Source organism: Lates calcarifer, linkage group LG15 (genome assembly GCF_001640805.2).
Source record: "Lates calcarifer isolate ASB-BC8 linkage group LG15, TLL_Latcal_v3, whole genome shotgun sequence".
Classification (NCBI taxonomy): Eukaryota; Metazoa; Chordata; class Actinopteri; family Centropomidae; genus Lates; species Lates calcarifer.
In genome coordinates, this window is record NC_066847.1 from 24,977,285 (window position 1) to 25,002,121 (window position 24,837).

At 38.7% G+C, this 24,837-nt stretch overlaps 1 protein-coding gene and 1 pseudogene across 7 annotated transcripts in view; one reads left to right on the forward strand and one right to left on the reverse strand.

The window, feature by feature from the left end:
* Positions 1-24,837, forward strand: part of cdkal1 (CDK5 regulatory subunit associated protein 1-like 1) — a 435,182-nt gene that overhangs the window by 386,709 nt on the left and 23,636 nt on the right. For 4 of the 7 annotated variants that reach the window (XR_007814618.1, XR_007814617.1, XR_007814616.1 and 1 more), the window contains 2 exons: positions 3,164-3,220; positions 8,870-10,978. The gene's annotated coding sequence lies outside the window, so the exon portion shown is untranslated. Of the gene's footprint in view, positions 1-3,163; positions 3,221-8,869; positions 10,979-24,837 lie in introns of those variants that run through there. The other 3 variants (XR_007814619.1, XR_007814622.1, XR_007814620.1) reach the window with 2 other exon arrangements.
* Positions 17,604-19,141, reverse strand: LOC127143293 (myosin heavy chain, fast skeletal muscle-like; annotated as a pseudogene).

The following is a 24,837-nucleotide window of genomic DNA, read 5'->3' on the forward strand; positions in this document are numbered from 1 at the left end:
TAAGAATTTTGGCTCTTTTTACAATTTAGACATTTAGAATAGTATCTGAGTGTGAGTGTATATTGGTTCCTGTTTCTTAGTCTTATTTATGGTCTGGTGCATTTATTGGCAAGAATTACTCATCAGAAGTGTTTTTTTTTTCTTTTTTCAGCACTATCAATCAGAGATCACATATGTAAAATTATGAAGCTGCACCTTTGATTCTCGCTTCCTGAATTCTTTTTTCCCCATCACTGATTGATGTCTCAGTCACAGGCATGCCAAATTGTAGACATACAATTAAAACTGTGTCCTTAAACACTGACAGCTTACATTAGTCATTAGTCATTCCTAAGATTTTCAACATCAGCCTCTAGGACAGGTGAGTGCTCTCCATACTGTCAGAGCACATTGTGATTTACTCGAGCAAAAGTGTGATCTGAGTGAATGACTAACTGACACGAATGCCATTTGACATCATGGAATGCCCACAATGTGCTACATGTTGCCATATAATTATTTTATTCTACATCATGTTTTCAATGCTTTGTATTTCTAGACTTCGACCCCCAAAGCATTGCTCACCACATTCATCTGCTAGCAATCTATTTCCAGTTGTTACAGTACTTCAGATAAACGTCTTCATTTACACATTAAACAATGCATTTTGAATTGGGACACTCTGTTTAAAGTGGTCTGACACACACTGCGACATTCTGCTCTCTGGGCTAGCAAAGCAATAAAAATCATCAGAAACATCAATTATTACTAAAGATAGAACATATTTTATTATTAACATTTGTATCCTTTATCGCTCTACCCAAAAATGTCATCAACTGAAAAACATCTGTAATTTCTTTAGATAACAAGATAGAGCTTGATAGAAGTTTTAGGTAAAATTATGCTGTATCAAGTAGAGATACAGGCAAGAGGGAGAGGAGAAAGATGCAATACAACACATATTCTCAGTCGTAAGTTGAAATCCACAGTGTCATGATTGTATGTTATGTGCCTTATGTGGCACCATAACACCCCATGATGTGAAATATTGTTTGAAAATATTGTTTTCCCTCAGTGATGTTTAATTGTTCCTCAACCGATCTGCTTGTTCCCTTTTTCATTCTGGTTCCCACCACTAATTAGGAATGGGATTTAACTGCAGATGACTTTAGTGCGGGATCAGAACACACCCAGCCATTATAAAAAACCCAGGGACCCATAATGTGGTGTGGGCTTGGCCACTAAAACCATGGGGTGGAGAGACGGGAGGGGAGAGGAGGGGGAGCTGGTAACTGTTTCTCTCAGTTGCTCTTTGAATTGTTGGTTGTGGCCCTTTCTCGCCTTTGGCCTGTCATGAGAGGTTTCTCTCTCCCTGGTTTGAAATTGTTTTCTGTTTGTTTTCTCTCCTCTCGAGCTCTTTTTCCTTAATGTCTCTCTGTGTCTCTCTTGTCCTCCCAGTCTCACCTCTTTCTTTACCCTTCATCCTCTCTCACACACACTTTTCTCTCTCTCTTCCTCCCACACTCTCTCAACACAATAAGACCTAATATGAACTTTTGACAGGAGCTGGGATCTTTGTTTTATTGCCAGTGTTGCTGAGAATGCCCTCATAAATCTAATGCTGTAATGCCTTTGAAACGCCTTCTAGGCCTTGCAATCAAACACACACAGACACACACAGGCACACACACACACACACACACACACACACACACACTCACACTCACTTACTCACTCACTCACTCTCTCTCTCTCTCTCTCTCTCTCTCTCTCTCTCTCTCTCTCTATCTCTCTCTCTCACACACACACACACACATACACACAATTCCTTTCTCACTTTCCTCCACGTACAACCAAACACATGCACAATCGCATGCACAGATGTGATGTGTGAGAATGAGGGCTTTGAGGTTGTTTGTGCTCACATCAGACACAGCAGCTCCAGTGTTTGTTTGCAATTTCCACTGGCTCCGGTCCACTCCACCAAACCCATGGGAATTTGTGGATCAGCATCTTCTCAAAAAGCTCCTGGGCGTTAGAGTGTATAACTGAGCACAGAAAGAGTGCAATGAGTGCAGTGAGGTCGTTATTTTTATGTGGTATTTCTGATGTATTCTGCGTAGCATAGTTTAATAGAGGAGGGTGACAGGGAGAGGAGGAGAGCAAGACAAGTGGTGACATAATTTAAGAGGCAGTCTGACACTAAAAAAACAGATCATACAAGGGGAAAAAAATCTACTTACATTTTGCTCTGTGCAATGGCATTTTGTGAATCTTTATTTATCCTTTTACATTCATGCATACTTATGTTTCTGTTTGCTCTCTTAACTAAAAGTAAATGATATGTTACATCAATACAGTGAGATTAATCCTGCAGAAAGTTTGATATAATACATTAAGTAGGGCTCTTCATTGTCTTGCATTGCATTTTAATCAATCCAAATACTAAAAATAAAACTCAATTACTCACACAGGGTGAGCTGCACTCGTATGTGATTGTTATTGTGTAGTACATACATAATATGTTTGCTGTTGGATTTTGCACTCTGTATCAGTTCAACTCTGGTGTTGCCTGCAGGGATATTTGTAAGAATCATGTAAAGCTGCAGTATATACAGTGAAAACCTAATTAATGTTCCTTTTTTTACTCTGTTACTTTAGTTTATGCAAAGCGCAAATTCAAAATTGGAAGCTAGTGCACTGGTTATTTACACAGAAGACAGCAGCTGACTGATACTTTTAACTGTAGTGTGGTCAAAGTGTGAAACATTTCAGTAAGAAACAGCAACAGTGTGACACCACAGCATTTTTGATATAACAGGTGGAGTTTTTATGGTCAGTGTGTTGTCACTCATGCCTGCTCACACACACTCTTAACATCTTATCACCATACTGCACAGGCACCAACGGTAGAAAACAATAACACATGCAATATAGTATGCATTTGACCTAAGAGGGACCATTATGGGTGCATGGGAGTAAATCAATAAACAGACATATAAAATGATGTAAAGGCAAATAAGAGGATCAATAAAGTCCTGGTGTCATGTCTATAGACAACCTTTTCAAAGAAAGCTGTGGCACATGTTTAGTCATCATTCATAACTTGGAAGCAGAAATCTGAAGCTATGCATGTAACTGGAGAATAACACACACATGTAAACACAGTGATTCTTTCTTCCAGGTGTGGCAGAATGAGAGTGAGAGGGGAAAATCACCTGGTCTAGACAGGACTGTCAGGGTAAGTGTTACATTCTCCCTTTGTTGTCTGTACAGTACACAATACCTTTCTGTGTTTGCACATCTTTCTCCTTCTTTTCTCTCCGCAGCCTAGCTATTTTTTTTTCTCTTGTTGTCTGCGTCTCCATCTCTCTCTGTCTCTGTGCTCCTACAGCTGATTACATGAATAATTTACAGCGTGTAAATCCTCAGCAGCTGCTTGCTGTTTGCTGTTTTGCCCTCCTTGTTCCCCTCTCTTTTCTCTTTCAGGTTAACATGGGATGATTTTTGTCAACCTTGTCAATCTCTTTCCCTCCCTCTTTCCTGTTTCTGTGCCTGGAGTTAACCTTTCTCTTTCTGTCTCTCCTCTTTCTGTCTAATTACACAGCTCTCAGTCGCAGCCCCATGTCTTCCCATGGGTTGTCTTCCTTTATGTAAGGACTGGCTGAATTACATTCTTTCTGTAACTCAGACATCCACAGTTGGTTGTTTATGGTTTTCAGAATCTTACAATCAAGTCATTAATTCAGACTCAAAAGTCTTTGCAATTACAATTCTTTAGCAGCCTTATGTATACCTGGGAAGTTTTTTGTCACTCCAAGCTTCAAATTATTTTAAAAAGATTTCAAACTGTGCTGTCAAATTATTATTATTTTTTTCTTTTCTTCTCTGGTCCCTTCAGTCAAGTCCCAAGGTTGGACTCTAAGCATATTTTTTCATGTACACTTGAAGGAATTTCATGTTCAAAAGAAAGAAAAAATCAGTGGTTCTGGACAAGAAAATCTATCAAAAAAATTGCATGAGGCTAATTCAAGAGGAAAAAAGAGAGACAACGAAAAGGACGCATTACCTTTAGCTCTGTTAAATAATTTATTTTTCCCCATTCAGTTCCCATTGTTTGAAGCCAGGGCCGATCTCGCCAATATTACTGCTAATCTAACTTCAAGGGGTCGCAGTCATGTTAAAGCACCTTTTAATTGTGATAAGGAATATGCTTTCATTCCTAAACCCTTCTCCTCTGTTCGTCTGGACAGATCCCATAAATACTGAGGCCTTTTTTTTCGTTGGCAATTAAAATTAGAATTGGTCACATTTTTCACTGTCAGCCATTTCCTTTGCACACAAAGACATGTGTGGGCCACACACACACACACACACAGACACACACACAGACACTGTCATATGTACACATGTATATATGTATACTCTAAACACAATATACATAGTGTTTTTGCCAAAGTTAGTCATGCTTAACACAACAGATTTGTGTGACGTGCTTTGGACATTAAAACCTCTGAAAAACTCAAAGAGCTCTAAGACATTTCCAGCTTTGCAAGTCTGGCAGAGCTGATGATTCAACACGGGCTTCCCTGTTGTTCCTATGACACATGAGATGCAGGCAGCGCCGTATTGTCCAGAGATAACACAATAAGATGATTCTGGAGTGAATCACTTGTACTGTAGTAGTGCTTTTGACACGGAACATTCTTGAGGCGGTGAAGCAAAAATATGTAATTCTGTTGTGACAAAATCAATTTGGGTAACAGTACATTTGCGCGGAAAAAGAGTGACATGAAAACGTACTATTGGTTGTAGTTGTTGAGTAAATTGCACATCTTTTTTCCTCAAAATGATTCTATTAAGTCATCTTGGGGCTAGAGAGAATTTGTGCACTTTAATTTTTTTTTCTCCACAAATAAAAGACACAGCGAAAAAGAAGAAAAGATGAGTAATTGTGTATGCAGCCAAACCCACATTCACATGAGGAGAGTGATATCAGTTTCATCTTCATCCATCCAATGCATAGATAGATCTGGGGTGTATTTAGCCTTTGTAGTTCAAAGACAAGCAAGAACAAAGTGTTTGCCTAGCCTTTTCAAAAATGATAAAATATTCTTTCCAACAATTCCAAAGCTGTCTTATTTGCACATTCCAAAATGTGTCCAGGCAACATTGAACTTAGTGTGAATAGTTCCTGAATCTGGAGAACGAACTGATACTGTCAATACATGCAGAAGCAAGCTGCTCTGAACAAATATGTTCATATAGTGCAACTTGGCTCATCAACTTATCTTCAGACAGTCAGTTATGACGTGAGAGCTGTTTGACAAGACCGTTAGGACCATCATTTAACTTCAAATGAAGTCTTCTATGTTGTCACTCACACTTCAGTTATCATGCCATGAGTGATGTGCATAAGGCTATGAGACTGGTCAGTGGATCCCTCCTTTTAATGGCTCATCAGTTCAGCAGAGAAAAACTCTTCCAGTGACATACAGTGTTAGTGACACTGCAGTCAGAGTGACAGCTCTACACTTCACTGCAGTAGCTCTCACACTTCACCACAGCACAACTTTGCACTGCAGTCAGTCAGGATTTTAGACATACTGCAAATTGTTCAAACTGAGTTTCTCACTGACAACACTTGGAGTGGGATTCGTTTCTAAGTTTGGAGAATAAACTATTAGTGACGGCGGAGGAAAAGAAGAAGCTTGACTTCGGTTCGTTCCCCCTCACCTCAACTCACTACAGCGTGCCTTTAACACTGCAGTCAGTCTGGGTATTGAGTTTTGGCTGACATGGCTGGGTCGGCTCAGTGCTTGTTTAGCAGTCTGAGCCAAGCATACAGTATGTGTGTGTGGCTATGTGTGTGTGTGTATGTGTTTATATGTGTGCATGTCTGTACTTGTCTTTCTCCAGGATCTGTGTGCATGTGTGTGAATGCCCGACTGTGTGTGTGTGTGTGTGTATGTGTATGTGTATGTGTGTCTCCCTATGTGCTCGCATGACCTGATTGTGTGTTGACAGTATATATCGTCACATGCAGTGAGTGAGGGCTGTGAACCTTGGTGGGGTGTGTTTTTTTTTTTTTTTTTTTTGTGGTTGTTGTGCACCGTGGCCTCATTACCCAGGTGTTTACCCCCAACCACAGGAAGTGCTTGTCAGTGACGACTGTCTGCCGGCAAACATCGCCCGAGGGAAAGAAAGACAGGGAGGGAGGAAGAGAGAGAGGGAGGGAGACAGAGGAAGGAGGAATCATAGAAACACAGCTTGGTGGCTTGGTCTATCTATCTATCTATCTATCTATCTATCTATCTATCTATCTATGTATGTGCATGTCCCTATGTGTGCTTCTTTTTCCAAAATGTGTGTCGCTCTCTGTGTGGCTGTGCCAGTCAAACCCTCATTGGCAGGTCATTGGGTTCCTCCACTCCTCCACCAATGAAGGGAGGTAGGAGAGGCGAGGAGAAGAGAGGAGAGGAGACATACAAGCTGTTGACAGGGATTTATGAGCTGATAGTGTCAGACTGCAAGCACAACAACAGCCTTCCTGTCTCTGCCTGTCTGCTCATGGGGAGAGAGAGAGACAGAGACTGACAGAAAGAATGGAGGGGAAAGGAGGGGGGGCAGAGAAAGTGAGGCAGCAAAAAGAGTTGAAAAAGCAAGAGCAGAACAAGGGGGTGGAAAATAGTGGGTAGAGGAAGACAGTGAGTGAGGGGAAGAGGCAGGACAGGGATGTAATTTAATTTGTATAGGGGGTTTTCTCTTCTTTCTCCTATTCTAATGCCTCTTTCCCCCCTCACAGCCCTTCTTCTTTTCTCCTCTCACTCAACATCATCTTTGTATGAGCTGAATGTTGTGTGTTGATTGGTGACTGCTTTTGTTTTTGCTTGTTTGGACTCATGTGAGTAAGAAACCATGTGTTCATGTTTTCAGTACAAAACCAAAGGCTATATTTGGTTTTCCGTGACCGTAGGGATGATGACTAGGACTGGACAAAGGTGACCATTCACGCATATTCTAGACAATAAAATTTCATCCACCATTTTGTTGTGTCACATTGACAAATCAGCAAAGGCTGATGATCATACCTTTGATAAGACTGTTATAATGAACTGTGGATAATTGTTCATTTTTAACTGCGCAAGAAGAATACAGACTATTGATACATTTTAGCTCATTAGACAATAGTTCTTTGTGGCCATGTGTGTGTTTGTGTATGTGCATGTAAGAGTCTTCAGATTTGTCATGATGAGTCATGACTCTGATGTTCACTGTTGACGCACACTGATATAGTTGGACTGTCTGCCTGTCTGACATATGAGAGATACAGTCTGGTGGGGTAATTTTGTCTAACTGCTGTTCTAAGCATAATCCGTAATATCTGTCTCTATTTAAGTTTGATGACTTCTACATTTACATTTTCTACTTTTCCAACCCCTTTTTGGTCATGAATTTGTTTTAGTTGGAGCTGTAGTTATATAGTTTTTATATAACTGTGTTTTCCCTACCTCACCTGAGTAATGAGTTTTCAGATACAAGTTCATTCTTAATAATTAATTAATAATTAATAATTAAGTTATATTATTGCTTGTAATTTGTGTTAGGTCCACTTACAGTTTACTTGGAATATGTTCCTTGTATGCTCTTAGGTCTAAAAACATACTGTACATATAGACATCATGCCTCTCTGACAAGACACTGACTTTCAATTTTGGATATTGTGTAATTGTGTCTAAAATACCATACCCTGTTAAATGTTATGATTGCCATAATAATAGTGATCCAGAGGTGAAGTCTGCCAGACTGACATGTTCGGAGACAGACAGCTAGACAGTGCAAAGCACGTATACCCCCTGGGGATAATATAGACTGCTAGTGATTCATGTGTCAGTTCCTGTTTAATGATATAGTATTAAAGAGTGGTGATTTATGAGCCGCTTTTCATTTCACATAGGCCCTCAGATTCAGACTCAGGCTTCAATTTACACTCTCCAATATGCTGAGCAAAGATCCCATGTTGGGTTTCCCAGAATAGTGAACCTCATTATGTTATTCAGAATTCCTTTCTATAGATAATGGTCAAAGCCTTTTGTCTAGCAAGTAAATGAGTGCTAATCATTATTTGTGAAGGCAACATGTGGGACCCTCTGACAGATATCCTAAGCTGTAGATCCCCTACAGGCCAAGTTGGTCCTGTGGTTAAGGCCTCTAGGTTTCTAATTAAACCATCATTGTCTTGTGGTGCAACATATTAGAGAGATACTGTCAAGACTTCTTAATTTTTATGCTGACTGCAAGTGAAAGATAAATGTGTGTAACTCAGACACTAAACAATGAAATTTAGCAAAGAGCTTGTGATATGCAATTGCCTCTTCTTCTTTCACTCACCTTGTATATATTTGCATATCATCTAAATGTGTTAGAACAATATATATGTTACTTGAGTGGCATTATACAAGGTAGGCAAATATGGCCCTGTCCAGCAGTAGCCTAACACATACACATACTGAATGCTGGGCCATAGCTATAGCTCAGATCCCGTTTAATGAAACTGAGCAAACCCAGAACTTAGAGAAACATGGCAGTTATATATGGGAATATATGGATCAAAGCTGGCTCATGTTTGGACCTCCTGTTATGAGAACAACCCTGACTGTAAATCAGCTGGCTGCTTGGTGAGCAACAGCAATACCATTGACTGTCACACAGGAACTTATAATGTTCCTATGACTCATGATCATACATTAGAGGTGACAACAGGTTTCCCCAGCAGCTGTGCAATGCTCAATATTTCAATGAAAGATTAGAGTTGATTGCCACTACTTTTATCTTCTTTTTTTTAATGTCTAATGCTATCATCTGTTCTCTCTTACTGTGTGTAATCCAGATCTGGGAAGTGACCTGCTTGAAAATGGGAAAAAAGAAAGAGAAAATGAAGATAAAGCTTGATGGAAAGGAACACAAAAGGGAAGCGGGAACATTTGCTTTTTTTGAGTATGTTAAACAGCTAAATTCTATATATTTGCCACATATAAATTAACATCTAACGGTTGTCATCCCCACTGTCAACTCCCTCCACTACAAATAAAGTATTTAACTCTCAGTATATAGCAACATCTGGTGGCTTTGGAGTCTAAATGATAAGTTTAGAATGTGCAATCACCAGCGGTTCTTAAGTGTTATTTTTCACAGGGTATCGTTATGCATGTTCTTTTGTATGTGTTATATGGTGAAGAGATAACAACTCTTGCTGGATTTAAAACAAAGCAATGTGAGCATGTATAAAGCCCTGGATTAATGAGATTTTCATTTTTATTTTTTTGTGATCAGCATTTTTTATTTTCAGATACACAAATAAAACAAGCAACAAGAGGGTGGCACATCAGCAGCAAGGATGATGAAAAGAAAAACAAGGTCATAAAAGGAATTTTACAGCACAACAGTCATGACTGTCATAAACAAAAACAAGCGAGACATTCACTAACAAAACATAAGCAGTAGTGGACTAAAAGGAAATTAAATAATGGCAAAATCATATATAACAACTGTCTCATCTGGTCCTCAGTGTGGAGATGTACGGGAGGGGGGAGAGCTCTTCTTTCTGAGGTTGTCCCTCAGATACAGCTATGTTTGACCATGCCTGTACAGTAGTTATTCTGGCTCTATTAAGCCTGTTGTACACTCAAGAGACACTATGCTCTGATAGGATACCATCCAGTGGTGAATCAAGGAGATATTAGGGTTATACCATAATGACAGTATAGCCTTTTTAGCTGCAGTTAAGCCTGCAAACAGTAAGCTACGTTGATTCAGATTGAGAGACAGTGATGAATCATCATTAAATAGACAAAGGCAGGGGTTAGGTGATATTGCAGACCCTAATAACTCTGAGAGTGTTAACATAACCTGAATCCAAAAATCAATCATCACTGAGCATTCCCAAAACATATGCATCACCGTGTCTGGCTTCTGAACTTGGCAGTGAGTACAGTTGGGACTAGTAATCAATTTCATCTTAAAATGCTTGATAGGAGTAGCATAAGCCCTGTGAATCATTTTAAAGTGTATGAGTTGATGTGGCAGATTTTTAGAAGTGATGTTTAGGTTGGACCATATACTGGGCCAGTCAGGCTCTAGACCAGTGCTATAAAGGTCTTTCGCCCACACCCTTTCGACTGCCAGTGTGTGAGTAGATTGATCAACCAGATTGAAAATTATAGTTATTCCATAGTGGAGATGTTTTATAAAATGAACCTGTCTTGCCCATCATCAGCTCAACTTTTTGCCACACAGCTATAGAGTTGGTTATGGTGCTCCCACAGCACAAACTAATGTTTCTATGTCCCCTGCCTGTATATAGTAGGTCTTCCAGTCGGTGAGGATTCACCCACGCTACCTCTATGGCCCGCCAAGGGACCTTAGATTCTTGTCTCTCCAGAGTTGTAGTGGCCTAATCTGAAAAGCATAATAGTAAAGATTAATGAGATTTTCATTAGCTGTACATCCAGGACCACCACCATATTTCTTCAGTATACATGCGTATGGTGGTTTGCCTGTGTCTTGTGCTGTTTATCTACTGTCCGTGTTTTATTATATACTGTAAATGCTCTTCTTTACAGGCCATTATTCTAGTGTAATCCTAATGCGTTTCATATAGGGTGTAGATTTGAGGAAATGTGGTCAGAACAATGTATGCATCTGAGGAACTGTACTGTTACAAAGCCTTGACAACCCTAGTGTCTGGTACAATATTCATGTATGAGCACAGTATCTGTTAAGAAATAATGATCACAATTTGGTCACAAGGGAGCAAAGACAACATTAAGGACATGTACTCATACAATATGTAAAGCTCTGTGGAGAAATCTGCCCAGACTGTAGTGCCCTTGTGAAAATGTATGTACAGCGTTTCACTTTCATCATTGCAACATAGATTATTAATGGATATTGTGAAGAATCCTGCTAATGCAATGTTGAATAAAGGATGTTATTCAAAGCTTTGCATCTTAGATACAGTTGTGTTTTGAATGATAAAATACTACTTCCTAAGCCTCCTTTCAAAATATGTTTGTGGTTAAATCCTTTGTCTTCACAGGTTGAGTTTTAACTGTAATCACCTTTCAGCAGTTATGATAGGTGTACTTTACTTACCATCTAGTAAGTAAAGTAGATTGTGGTTATCTTATTCATTTTAATCACATATTTCCATGACCGAAATCACAATTTGCAGCATCTTATTGACAGAGCCCTTATGACAGTTAGGAATTGTATCTTTTGTGATAGGTGTTAAAACTCAAGTAAGTAAAGAAAAAAACAAGGCTGAGCGTCTACAGCTATGCTAGCTGCTCTGTGGGGTTAGGTGTGCATTGAGGATATTTTTGTGTCAGCAAGCTTACATACTTATAATGCCAGTGCTAACATGCTAACATTTACCATGTTCACCATCTTAGTTTAGCATTAGCATGGTAACAGTAGTTGATTAGCACTAAACACAAGGTACAGCTGAGGCTGATGGGAATTCTATTACTTCTTAGATTAAACTAAAGTATACTTGACAAGTCAAACCTTAGACCTGATGGTGTCATTAGATGAAAAGTCAGGGGATCAGTAAGTCAGCATGCCTCATCCTCTGATCACCATGAATATTCACAGCAAGTTGTCATTTCACAAAAATGTCAACCTCATTGTGGCACAAGAGGAAAAGTCAAGGGTCACCAAAGTCACTAGGTCCTCTGGGATCTATGAACCGTGAGATATTTCAGTCTGATGCAGTGTGGTAGTACCGACCGACAATACAGTCCCTTGAGCCATGCTGCTACCATGGCTAATTAACAGCTTTAAATGTTTGGACCAGTCATATATAATTTGTCATGGAAGAAAACCTGGACTTTTTTTTTCTTTATGTAAGAAAACACTTTTTCAGCCAGTGCAGAACACTGAAATTACCAGAGCTGGGTTAGCCCTATCACACCCATGCAGGGATCAGTTTTGAGGCCTCTCTATCTGACTCCTTCCATCTTTGTCTGTGGTTACTAACCCCAGCTAAAGTGGTCAGATATGGGCCCCCTATGTTTTCCATGGACAGTTTATCACACTTCCTTTCCCTCTGCTCTGGGGCCCCAGTTAGTCTACCAGACAGGAAAATCAAAGACATTGGGACATACCATTATAGAGCAAATGGAAAGCTATATTGTGCTTTACAGCATGCTGATGATATATAACCTAAAAGTCTGACAAGTAAATACAAAACAGAATGGTGGGCTTAGCTTAGTTTTCCTTTAACTACCATCACAAGTGAACATAAATGTTTGCATTACACATTAGATTGATTGAAGTGAGTCAAAATGATCCTATACACACTGAATGGTATAGAATTGAATGGTAGGGAAATTGACTTAACTTGAATTTCTGTGAATGTTATTTCGATGGAACTGAATGGAGTCATATTTTATTAAATAAACTGTTTAATAGATCAGTTATGATTCGGTTGATTTCACTGAGATTGTTAGGTATGGAGCTAAATGTCACGTAAAATGATTTAATTTCTTGGCCAGTTTGTTATACTTTGTGTCAGTTGTTCCTGACATCACAGACATTCTATCAGAAAGCGAGAAGCCAATTTCCTACGAGGGAACAAAGCATAAAACACCAACCACCTCTGTCTTCAGCCCTGTCCAATAGCTGGCCTTATTTCTGCAAGCTGCTATCTCAAGCGATTTAAACACGGATTATGCTTGAAATATATATTTAGACCATATATGTTTAATGGCATGCAAGTAAACCTTGATATAAAGAGGATCCGCTTGTTCCCCTGTTCTTGACTTAATGATTTTTTGTTGAGTAGTACATGTTAGGTGCAATACCACACTTGAAGTAGGGCAAAGTATAAGTTCCTGAACAGTCAATATGTTTCCTGTAACTTTTTCTGTAAGTTGTAGTTAAAGGAAAAAAGTACAATTTCTTCTGAAAGTTGTATGTAAGGACACAGTAAATCTTTGACCGGATTCTATTTTTAGACTTGTAATAGGTGTTTTTTTTAGAAGTGGTTATGAAAAAATATAGTCTCTACTAGTGGACACCTTTCATTCATGATAGAACATAATTTTTATGCTCTTCAAATTCCATCTCCCCCTGCTTTTCTCTTCAGCTACAGGTTCCTAGCTGTGCAAAACAACATACAACAATGGTCTAATTTGACACAGGCTGGAAAGTTAGGGTGGTGTCTTTCAAGCCATTAGACATTTCAAGCAAAAATAAGGCTTTTTGGTTCCTATTTTCCAACTTTCTGCAGGAAGTCATTTGATTAATGACATTATTTTAGGACTCTACAAATAACCTTAAAATGCACTTTTAAAAAAATTTCAAAGTCTGCACCACAAGTCTGCTTCATTAAAAGGCATAAATTGCTAGTTTGCAAAGTTAATTAAAAACTTGATTTTAACAAGCAAAAAAGATACTGGCAATTACAGAAGAATTATTAGCATCATAGCTGCACAGACAACTGTTACCTGACTCTTTAAGTAATTGGACTTTTGAAGCAATTACATAGTGAAATGTCACTGTGCACATGTTATGTTCTACTTGTTAACTCCTGTGACAGCAATGGCTCCTATTTTGTTTTCCCTGCTATGTACCTCAGCCAGGATGTGTATGAGCCTGCCAGCCGTTAACCCCACAGAGGAAGTGTGCAGGAAATGAGATCAGCCTTAAAGAGAGGTAACGCCTGAGCCTGAGCCACTGACACCAGACCAATAACTGTCACTCACTGCACCTGATACTGCGATACTAAAAATGCAGCAGATAACAGGAAGGTCAGAATAGAACAGCATAGAACAGACAAATGTGGAGCAGCATGAGTGCTAAAGAGAAGAGCATGGAATAGGAAAGCAGTGTGGAATGGAATACAAAAACAAGGAGAAGGAAAAAGAACAGAGTAGCTTAAAATAGAATAAATAACACAGATATCTAATACAGCACAGCAGAACAGAGAAAAGTTAAGTGACACAAGAAAGGAAAATTCACAGCCACAACTCTTTGCATCACTCTGTCTGTTTCTGTTGGAAGAGCTGTCAAAGAGTTAAAAATATCTGTTAAGGGGTGGAGGTTGAATTCTGGCACATATGTAACTAACAGTACAGGGAACACATTTTCCTTTGTGCTGCAATGGCATAGAATAGAATAGAATAGAATAGAATAGAATAGAAACAAACAATATGGACCAAATCATCGCAGACAAGACCAGACCAGAACAAAACAGCTCAGTGCTGTGCAGAAGACAGAACATTCAGTACAGTATACAATGTGAGATGAGATTAAAGACAATACAAAAAATAGCACCACCCAAACTAACTATCAGACAAATTCTGTCTGGAAAAAAAAAAAAAAAAAATTCAATAGCTAAAAATACCAGCAAGGCTGGGCCTAATTCAGCAGCTGTGTGTGTGAAACTGTCACCATGCCCTGCACACATTCTCTTTACCATGATGAAAGACAAAGTTGGTAACTTCACTGAAGAAACCGGGCCTGACAGCAATGTGTGCATGTGTGAAAGTGTGTATATGTTGTGCATATGTACGTGTGTGTGTCTCAGCATGCACAAAAGCAGCTGAGTTTCTTTCTCTAAGATTGAAAAAGAAAACATGTTTTTTTTTTTTTATTGAGACAGGAGGCAGGAAGAATGATGAAACATTTACAGTGCCAGCTATCACCTCCACCCAAGAACAAGAACTTTTTTGATAAAATACATAGATACAAACACAACACTTGTTTTTGAGGCACAGTGCACAACTACAGTAGCCTGAAAACTTGCTTGTTATGTTAGGTTTATGTTTTATTTGCTATGACTGTTTTGTGTTGGTATAAACTTCTGCATAAAATTCACTGGATGTTTTTTAGACCTCAGAACAGATGCAGATAAATTTAGACTGCGCTGACACTGCTCCTGAAAGTTAATATATCATGAATATTGCTGTTGTCAATCACATTTTCATTTATTCTGCTGTCCTGCCGCTGCTGGGTCACTTGAACTACTCATTCATGATCTGGCTGCTTGACATGTTAGTGACACAAGGGTACACATTTGTAATGTTATCACAGCATTTGTGATGCCTTTACACACCTGAATAAAAGATGACAGGTGTGTAATGTATGTATGGCCCTCCCTTGTGTTTACTTATGTAAAACATAATCCACCCTGTTTTATGCTTCAGCAACATTAAAAACATTGAGACAAATGTTTAAATGTTGCTCTCTGTCAGCAGATCTGACTTTTTGTCAACAGAAAATAGGGAGACAGACAATATCCCCTGAAACAGACTTAAGACTGACAAACAAATCCATGACTGTGTACTGTTGACTTACCATGCCCATAAAAATATAATTAATGTATGATGGTGTTTAAGTCTTTGTATCACATTATGTGATTCAGTGAATGACTGATGAAATGAGTAAATATATGAACAAATAAATGAATAAGTAATGAAATGATTAATCATTTAATTAGTTAAACAAACCAAGCGAGTGTCAGACTGACAATCCACAAAAACCTCATCACCATATCTGCATAATCAGACTTTTGCAGAATGCATTTCCTGACAATTTTTATCATATTTTTATACATTTTACAAACATATCTTCAGGTACATCAGAATTATATGTTGCAAACTGTACGAACATGCACAAATCATTACTAAATTAATATGAATATTTTCTTTTTTCAATAAATCCATAAAAATCAATCACATGTATTGTCAGTACAGTGTGTGTAGTTGGTTCTGAAACTTGATTTTGTATTTATATTGAATTTCAAAGGGATGCATAAAATCAGAGTCAGCAAACAAACCCAAACTGGGGGAAAGAATTTACATGAATTCAAAAAATTGTCAACCACAAAATGACTGGATGCGCATGCATGCAAATTTCAACTCTTTGACACAAATTGTTCAAAGTAAACTGTGGTCCTTTGTTTTGATTATAAAGTAGATGTTTTTATCAACAGCAGTAAACTCAGAGCCCATGGTGAGCAATATATCCAGTAAACACCTATCAAGCATAAAGACATTATATTTCCTCTTTAGCAAACCATGCTAAATGTGCTGTCTATTCCCCATGTTTTGTATATAAGGGTCTTATGTTTTGATGTTATTAAAAATATACCACAGCAATTAACAAGACAAAAAAGTGGGAAATGATAAGGTATAAAACCACCTAAAACATATACAATGTATGAATATTTTTTTCTACAGTTATGTTTCACTCTAAATACAAGATCTAAATGCCATTTACACTGCATAGTCTGCTGTTTCATTTGTTCTAGGAAACAAGGGCAAACTAATTTAGCAAAAACACAGTTGCCTGGCTGATGCAACACAGTGAAATTTGAGGAGCATTCATGCACAATAAACCACTTCTGTCAGACCACCTATTGAGCTGTGTGTGTGCCCGAGTGTTTTTGCGCATGTGTACATATCAATGTCAGTATTTTTGTGTACTGTACATATGTGGGTGTCTGCGTGTGTACCTGCCGTTGATGCACATACAAAATAGATGCTTCCTCTGTTGTTCACTCCTACAGCGCAGCCCGAAGGCAATTTTCATCACTACCTCTGTGTTGTTGCAGGTATCTATTGTGGCTCATTCCTGCCATAATGCCGAAATTTTAGCTTGGAGAGTTGAGATCCTGTAAATCACTCCACTTAGCTGAAGTCATGTAATTCAAAGTCAAGCCCATAATCAGCCTGTGCAGTTTAGTGCCACTGCTGTGGCTCAGTTTTCACTGTTTCTAAGTGAAAAGCTCCACTGCTATTAGATGATTGCACTGCTTTTTGGGGATTTTAGCCCATTGGTCACCCAGTGTGTGACAAGAAGATTGGCATCAAAGTCGCCTCTCTGTTTCCAGGAGATTGCTTTGTCCCCTGTGCACAGTAACGAGAACAGTGAATAAAATGGGAATTTTATCAGTAGTGTTGAAATGCCCACCTGGGTGTTCTCTCTGTATTCATCTGCCTAGTTTCCTAATGGAACAGAACTGAAAACATGAGAATTTGCTGTAGGTATAAGGCAGGTTAAAAGGTAAACCAGTGGTACATAATTCACACCTGATAAATATTACAAAAACATCTTATGAGCAGGTGAAACCATTTCTCAAAATACACTTACCACAAGTTGTTTTGGACAAAAGCATCTAGCAAATGATCTGTCTCTGTTTTGAGCTATATGAATTTAGTGCTTAAAATTATTTGGAAAATAAGACAAAACACAATATGTGAAGGGTATTATTTGTTCAGCACAGTCTTTGGACCTTAGCTTACTAACCTTTGACCCTGTGATGTCTGCTACCCTCTGAGCTTCCTCCAGCTCCAGATATACTGTCCTGAACCTGTTCACATGGGTGTTTGGCTGCCTGTTAATCTGGAATCTGTCTACCATCAATAGCCAAGAACATAAACACCCATACATAAGTCAGATTGTCTAAGTTAAAATATTATTCAAAGGAATATTGCTAATGACTTTCACAAATATATGCAGCTCACAAATACCATGATTCTTCATTTGGCTCTTCATTTGGTTCTATACAGTTAGACAGCCGTTGAGCTGTTGGTTGCAGCTTTTTGGCTCCAGCTCTACTGAATCAATGGTCCATAACCCACTTTGAGCTGTTCCTGGACATCTCTGAGCTGTTTCTGGGCCTCCACAGCCTGGCAATTGGCTCAATCGGCTCAGTTGAATCTTCTTCTCATTCATGTCTCCTTCTGTCTTCTTCTTGATCCTCACAGCATCATTCCTGCTTCTCACCACAGAGTTCAGGATGCTCTGCATGGAGTCAATCACCCTTTGGCTATTCCTCTTGATTTGCTCCATCTCAATCCTTCTCTGCCAACTTCCTGTCAGCCTTAATCTTGACCTCCATGTTCAGCTCAAGCTGAACACCAAAAATCTTGGGCTCCTCATGCTCACGGGTATCCTTATCAGGGAACTCTAAATGCTGCAGACTAATCCAATAAATCAATCTGATGAGATGCAAAAGGGAGGTGATATTATACGTGCAGTTTAAATGTTATGATTCACTGCATTTTTATACATTTCCTAAATACAAAGGGTTCTTGAAGTTATTTTTGGTTAGTTTTCAGTGCAACCCCAAGGTGCCTTGTTTGGGTTCTTGGAGCCTGGTACACTCTGCCTCTTTAGCCCTCTTGAGCTCATTTAATTTTCACATTTTCTGTTCAATTAAGTCAGAGATTTTCACTTCGGAAGAAAACATGAGAAACAAACAAGCCTCTAGTTTGGTGTAATTATTGGATAATGACACAATGATTTGTGTTCCCACATGGTTATAAATTATGTTATGAATATTCCACCAAAGATGTCCAAGTTTGGTGCGTTAGCATCTGTGATGTCAACAACCAATCAAATTTCTTCACTATTATCTGGAAGTCAAATATAGTTATGCTGATATGTGATTTTACTTTATTTAAGTAGGATACAGACCCAATATACAACTGGAAATATGTTGAAGTTACTGTAAAGCCACTATAACCTAATTCTCCCATAACATACTTATTTTCAGAACCTTCTGGAAATTCTGATGTTATAATATTTGTTTCCCCCGACATAATGTTTGGCTCTAACATATAAACTGAACTACCAGATTATGGAATTCATTTTTCAAGGATAGCCTTTCCATTTTCTTCCTGTCATGGATGGGTGCTATCCAAATAATAGAAAGTAAACTATTTAATTTGTGAATAAAAATAACCTTTTACAGTCCTGCTGTACTGAAGCATGCTTCTTCTTCAGAGAAATGTAAATATGATTTGTTTTGTTGAAAGGCTGATAAATCCCAGCAGTACTGGTTATTATATCAGTAGCATATATGGCCAGTGTGTTCTTTGTCTATATAACATGACCAAAACAGGGTGTGAATCTAGGAACCAAAAATTTGTTGCATAGCCAGACAAGGTCTTCACGGTTTCTCTGGCCACTTACATTGAATCTGTTCACTTACCAGGTTTTGAAAGAACTGAATTCAAGCGTGCTGTATTTGCAGTTATGTGTTAACCTCATGAAGAGCATTCTTGATGTACTCTAAGCTGCTGGGGTTCTTGTTCTCCCTCTTCAGGGTCTCTAATTGACCTACAGTCTCCTCATAGGAGTTCTTCATTTTAAAAAGCTCAGTGCTCATAGATCTGGCCTCCTTCTGGGCTGCCTCCAGCTCAGCTTGGCCCTCTTCATACGTGTGCTTTCAATCTGCGAGAATGTGGTGTTATAAATACACCAGTGAAAAGTGAGTAATGACAGGATATCGCTCTTGGAGAGAGAGTAGACGAAGTTGGAAGCCAAGTATGTTTTAGCCTGCTGAACGACAATATTATATTATTTTAGAATCTGAAATGTGTTAGTTTAAGTGCAATATGCTGTGATAATATCAATATGCAGTCCTCTTTGTTTAATTGTATCTCAGTTATTTAAATCATACTTTTTTTTCTTTCTCTCTCTCTTTTAAAATGTCTTCTACTCTTTTACTTAATTCCAATATCCCTTGATGGACCAATTGTCTTATTAATGTTCCTCTGATTCTTGTCAAGACCAGGAACCAACTCATTGCCTTTCACCACATCAATCATTAAATCTGATATGACATGATGTGTCATGTAATGCCATGTCATATCATATCATGTGGGATCACTGGAAGTTGTGATGGCACTAGGTTTTTTTGAAATGCTTTGGAATGATGTAATAATGAATCCACCTGTACTTACACTGCAATGCCATCAGGCTCACCCTGCTTGCTTAACTTTATGTTGCTATAATGCACCAGTCAACATGTCACCAGTTGAGAATATTAATGGCAGTCTGAATTTCACAGGAAAAAAAGTCATTTGCTGTTAGAGTTCATTCTTTGGTGTATTCTCTGTGATTCTAAGTATTTGGACAGTGACACATTGTTTGATGTTTTAATTACCTTGGATATGAAATGACAGTAGTTATTTAATTGTTCACTCCATAAGGCTGAATATAACCTTTAATTAAAGCTGCCAGTCTTTTAACTCATAATTACTGTGTCATTTCATATTCAGTAAAGTAATAACAGTGGGGAGTCAAAACATCAAACAATGTGTCACAGCCTAAATCCATCTGGAGCGCAGCAAATTACTTTCCATTGACTTACATCTGTGGCAATGAACTCTTCAGTGTCATTTATGCACTTGACAGTTATTTCACCCTGGATGATCACTGGATAGTCACAAAGGTTAGAGAATATAAAAATATCCATACAGGTCTACACACACACTCAAACATAGTATATTTATGTCAGAGGTTGTTTTGTATCACAACCTTGAATGAATGAATTTCACACATGTTCAAAAAAAGAGATATACACAACACATAATTTAAGTATTACTCATGGCTCACTGACTTTTGACAGGAGTGTTGCATTTATGCCTTTTAAACCATTTTGTTGCAGCCTGTTGACCTCTGGTTTGATGATGATGCACTGACACAGTCCAGTCTGGTCTCACGCAGTGGCTTATGAATAACACATCAATTTCAAAAAAGTCAAGTCCCACTATGCATTCTTTGCTTTTCGTGTGTCATTTCACGCCACACCATTTCTGTACTGACTAACCCCAAACCCTGACCCTCCCCTCCAACTAGCCCTAACCAAAATGGTGTTAAATGACAGGATAGACAGGAGGTGTATAATGTCCCTGAAAGTGGCGTGCTCAGTTGATCAGTTGATAATGCTTCAGTGTTTCATTGCTGTTTATTGGGAATTTGTTGACATCAAAAAGAGTAATCTTTAGCTGAAAAAGTTCAATGATATCAGTAGCTTATAGCTCTCATACACAGGGTTAGGGTTGGGGTTAGCTTTCTGAAGTCGCTCATTATTTTTTATTAGCCCCACCATTCCAGTACCTCACTGCTGGCCTATGCCAATGCCACTGCTCTGTGTCAACAACTGTACTGCTGATAACATTTAATACCGCTGTCAAAGTAGAGGCCGCCCTGTTAATACCTTGTCAACATAGTGAGATACTGAAAGAGGGTTCCAAATTAGGCAAGCTAATTTTGTGTACAACTGCATACCACGTGTAGCTATTAACACATCTTTTTTAAGGTTGCAGAGCACAATGGCATTCTGATGGTTTTATGGCACGGTCACATAGTAAATTCTTCTGACAGCAGGGTCTCTATGTTGAGCCTGTTATCTTTAATATCAACTCATCATAGAATTTACCTTCATTTTGCAAGTGGTGGGCTCTGCCACCTTCTAGCCTTCAGTCACTGCAATGGTTGCGAAACACTCAATAACATGGTGTTGACAGTCTTCCCAGCACCAGACACTGGATGTGACAAACAGAGCTCAGCAGTTGCTCCAAAATTTGTGGCCTGTTCCAAGAAGCAGGTTTAGTGAGATATCCTGATAACTTTTCTAAGTAAAATGTGAAACCCCCTCAAATCTGAAACATGAACGGATATGGTACACCCTCTTCCTAGATTTACTCAATACAGTACAAGTCAATTCAGTAAAATCTGCTTCTTGGAACACATCCCTGATGGCAGCCAATAAAAATTATCCACTGATCAGACTTGCTGGACCTTCAAGGACCTGGTTGATCCACAGCCAAAAGGCACTCTGGCTAGAATTTCCTCCTTAATTTAAGTTAAAGGCCAATTTGGAATTGAAAAATGTGCTTGAATGCAACTGGTGCTGTTATAAAAATTCTGGGCTGCACTTCAGCATTGAGTCATTATAATCCATTAACTAAAGTGAAGCACAAATAAAAGGTCAGGTTTTCCAGAGCCCTACAAAGCCTATAGTCTTCTTGAGGGACAGAGGATCGTGTTTCTATTCAAAGAACAGGCCTGCCAAAACAACAGGTGATTGTGCATAGTTTTAAATGAGGATTACCAACAAATAAACAAACCCAGTCAACTGTGTTCACTGAAATGTGCTGTGTTGATGCCAGTTTAACACATGCAGAATCATGCTACACTAAAAATGTTTAGGGTTATAGTAGATTAAGTAGAGGTAACTTAAAACAAAGAGCCACATATTGTTAAAATAAATACCACACAATTAGAAATGGAGTGATCATTGAAGTACTCAGTATCCTATCATATTATCACCACTGGCACAAAACTGATATTAACTAATATTACCATGTTGTTCTCTTTACAAAGTGAGGAGAAAAGATGGGGCTAAACAGGGCAGATAACTTCAGATTAAACAGGGCAACTATCCAAAGGATAAAAAAATATATATTATGGAAAAAATATTATCACTGTTGTTGCCTCTGTATCATGGCCTTAGGAAACACATGCGTTTCCTGTTTGTTATCCAAGTGAACCAAGAAGAATATGTGGCAAAAGACACAGGACAGCACTTGCTTGCATGTTCCTATAAACACACACAGGGTGCCAGGAAATAACCAAACCCCAAATAATACTGTAATTGTTCCTGCTGTCTCAGATGCTCTCTCCCTCTCTGTCTCTCATAATAAAAGCCTGTTTGACAGGCCAGCGTGGTATATGTGCAGCACAGGAGGGAGTCTTCTATTGCTGCTGAACACAAAATTGTATTATTGAAGGCTGCACCCAGCACAGTGCCTTCTTATTTCTCCCCCTGTGTCTGTCCTTATATTAGAAATGTTTTCAGTCGCCAATAAAAGCATAATGCGGTCTTATACATGCTGCATTTGCAAGTGAATTGTGGTGCCCCATATTGCCTCTGATGGTAATCAGAAAAACATTGTGCTATGAGAGAAAGAATAGCCAGTCCAATATCGAGAGTGATTGTGCTGAATGTTATCTGATGGAGATGTTGGTAATAGAAGTATACTGTATGTAAACTGAATGCCACACTGCTTGGCCATATGGCCGCCAATAAGATACAGGCATATGAAACAGCAGGAAAAAATTATTCGGAAATTATAGTCATGACACTGCTTGCATGTGAAACCATAAGTAAATGGGACAAGCATATGGCACAGAATAACTGAGGAGTGTGTTATATGAGAAATACAGTTAAATTGTTTATGAAGGAATGTGTGTGGCACCCTTTGTGTTGTCAGTGAACAGCATATCAATTCACTTCCTCTCTGTCTCATTTGTGTCATCTCATTTTCATCCCAATCAAGCCTCCATTTCACATTTCATTCTTATCTCTCTGCTGCCTCAGCCTATTATTATTTCCCCTGTTTGTGTTTCTCAGCTTCTCCTCCTCTTTTTAGATTTTACTCTTGATCTCTCTCTGTGTGATTTCTTTTCTTTCCCAAGCAGTATATCTCTGTTTCATCTACTGTTGTTCTCCTGCTTCTTGCTTTCCCCCCACCCATACAGTATATCTTGATTCAATTTTCCACAAGCCATGTTAAAAAACAATAGCAGGATCTCAGCTAAGGCACCTCTCAAATTGCTCCTGTGCACAATTATTCCTCTAAAATAGAATAAGAAAAGAAAAATCTACAAAATTACTCCACCTGTTACTGGGATCTTTTTGGCAACTCTCTCACATGTCAAATACTGACAGTCAGATGAGAGGTGTGTATATGTGATGCTGGCTGACTAAAACAGCAAACATAGAAGAGTGGAAGGTAGAGGGAGCAGAGCTAGGAGAGGAGAGGAGAGAGGAGTGAAAAACAAAGATGCATGAATAGAGAGGGGAAATGAGAGGAAAGAGGAAATGCATCAGAATCAGGTGAAAATGAGTAAAGAAAGTAATAAGGGCAAAGGGACAGGAGTTCTAAAGTTGGGTAAAATGGTGGACAAAATCATTGCAACTTAGGCATGATAACATGCTATTTAGGCATATTTAGAACGTGACAGCATACTGTATGCAGTAAAGAGGAAACGATTTGTTGCATAAGGGACTAAAAGAACACAGGGAAATGATGGTAAAGACAAGAGGTAGAAAAATGATTGAGAGCGACAAAAACTTTGCACAGAAAAAGCAATAAAACCCACAAGGAAGAATGAAAATCTGTGACTGGTACTCGCAGATACTTCCGACTGTGGCTGATGTACACTCCCTTTTCCTCCTCCCTCCCTCTATGTTGTGCTCCCTCCTTCTTCTCACATCTGTTTTGACCCAGTAAACTTAGCAGTGAACCTGAATTCTTGTTTGTGATTGGCTGCGTATGTGCCAGTCAGTCATGTGACCATGCACACACGCACGTACATGCACACACGAACAAGCATAGATATACACACACATGCACACATGCACACACCCTTTCTCTCAGCCCCACCCTGTAAGCTGAAGATGCAGTTTTCTCCAAAAACCTGAGGTCATTTTGATTTCAGTGATATGAGAACTGTCTCTTTCCTCTCCGGTTCTGTTTTGGCCTCATCCCACACTTTCCTTTCCTATCTTCTCTCCTTAACTAAAAGCTCACTGCCTCTTCACTGGTCACCCTAATGATGAAGTGTGAAGTGGGATGTCATAATTCAAACTACTAAATGATGAGCTGTAAATTTTTGAATTTCACAAGCAACTTAACATGAGCTTCTTTTATTGTTTGCTCTATTTTTCTCTGTTGACTAACAAATAAATAAATTAATAAAAAGCGGGTGCTCTGTCCCTCTCTTGCTTCCTCTAACACTCTCTCCTTTTCACCTTTTTTTCAGTTCAGTATAACACTGTGTAATGCTTCCTTTCAGCTGCTTTTTCAGTAACTCATTGCTGTTCAAACTCAGTTATTAAAGCATACTTCACATAATTGCTGTAGCTGAATTAAGCTTTCTGGTTTCCCATTGGTTCAGTAGTAGTGTTAATCATGTGCTCCCAAAAAAGTTGAGTAACTTTGTAATGGTATACTATACTATATATAAAAATTCATGAGTTCTTGCATT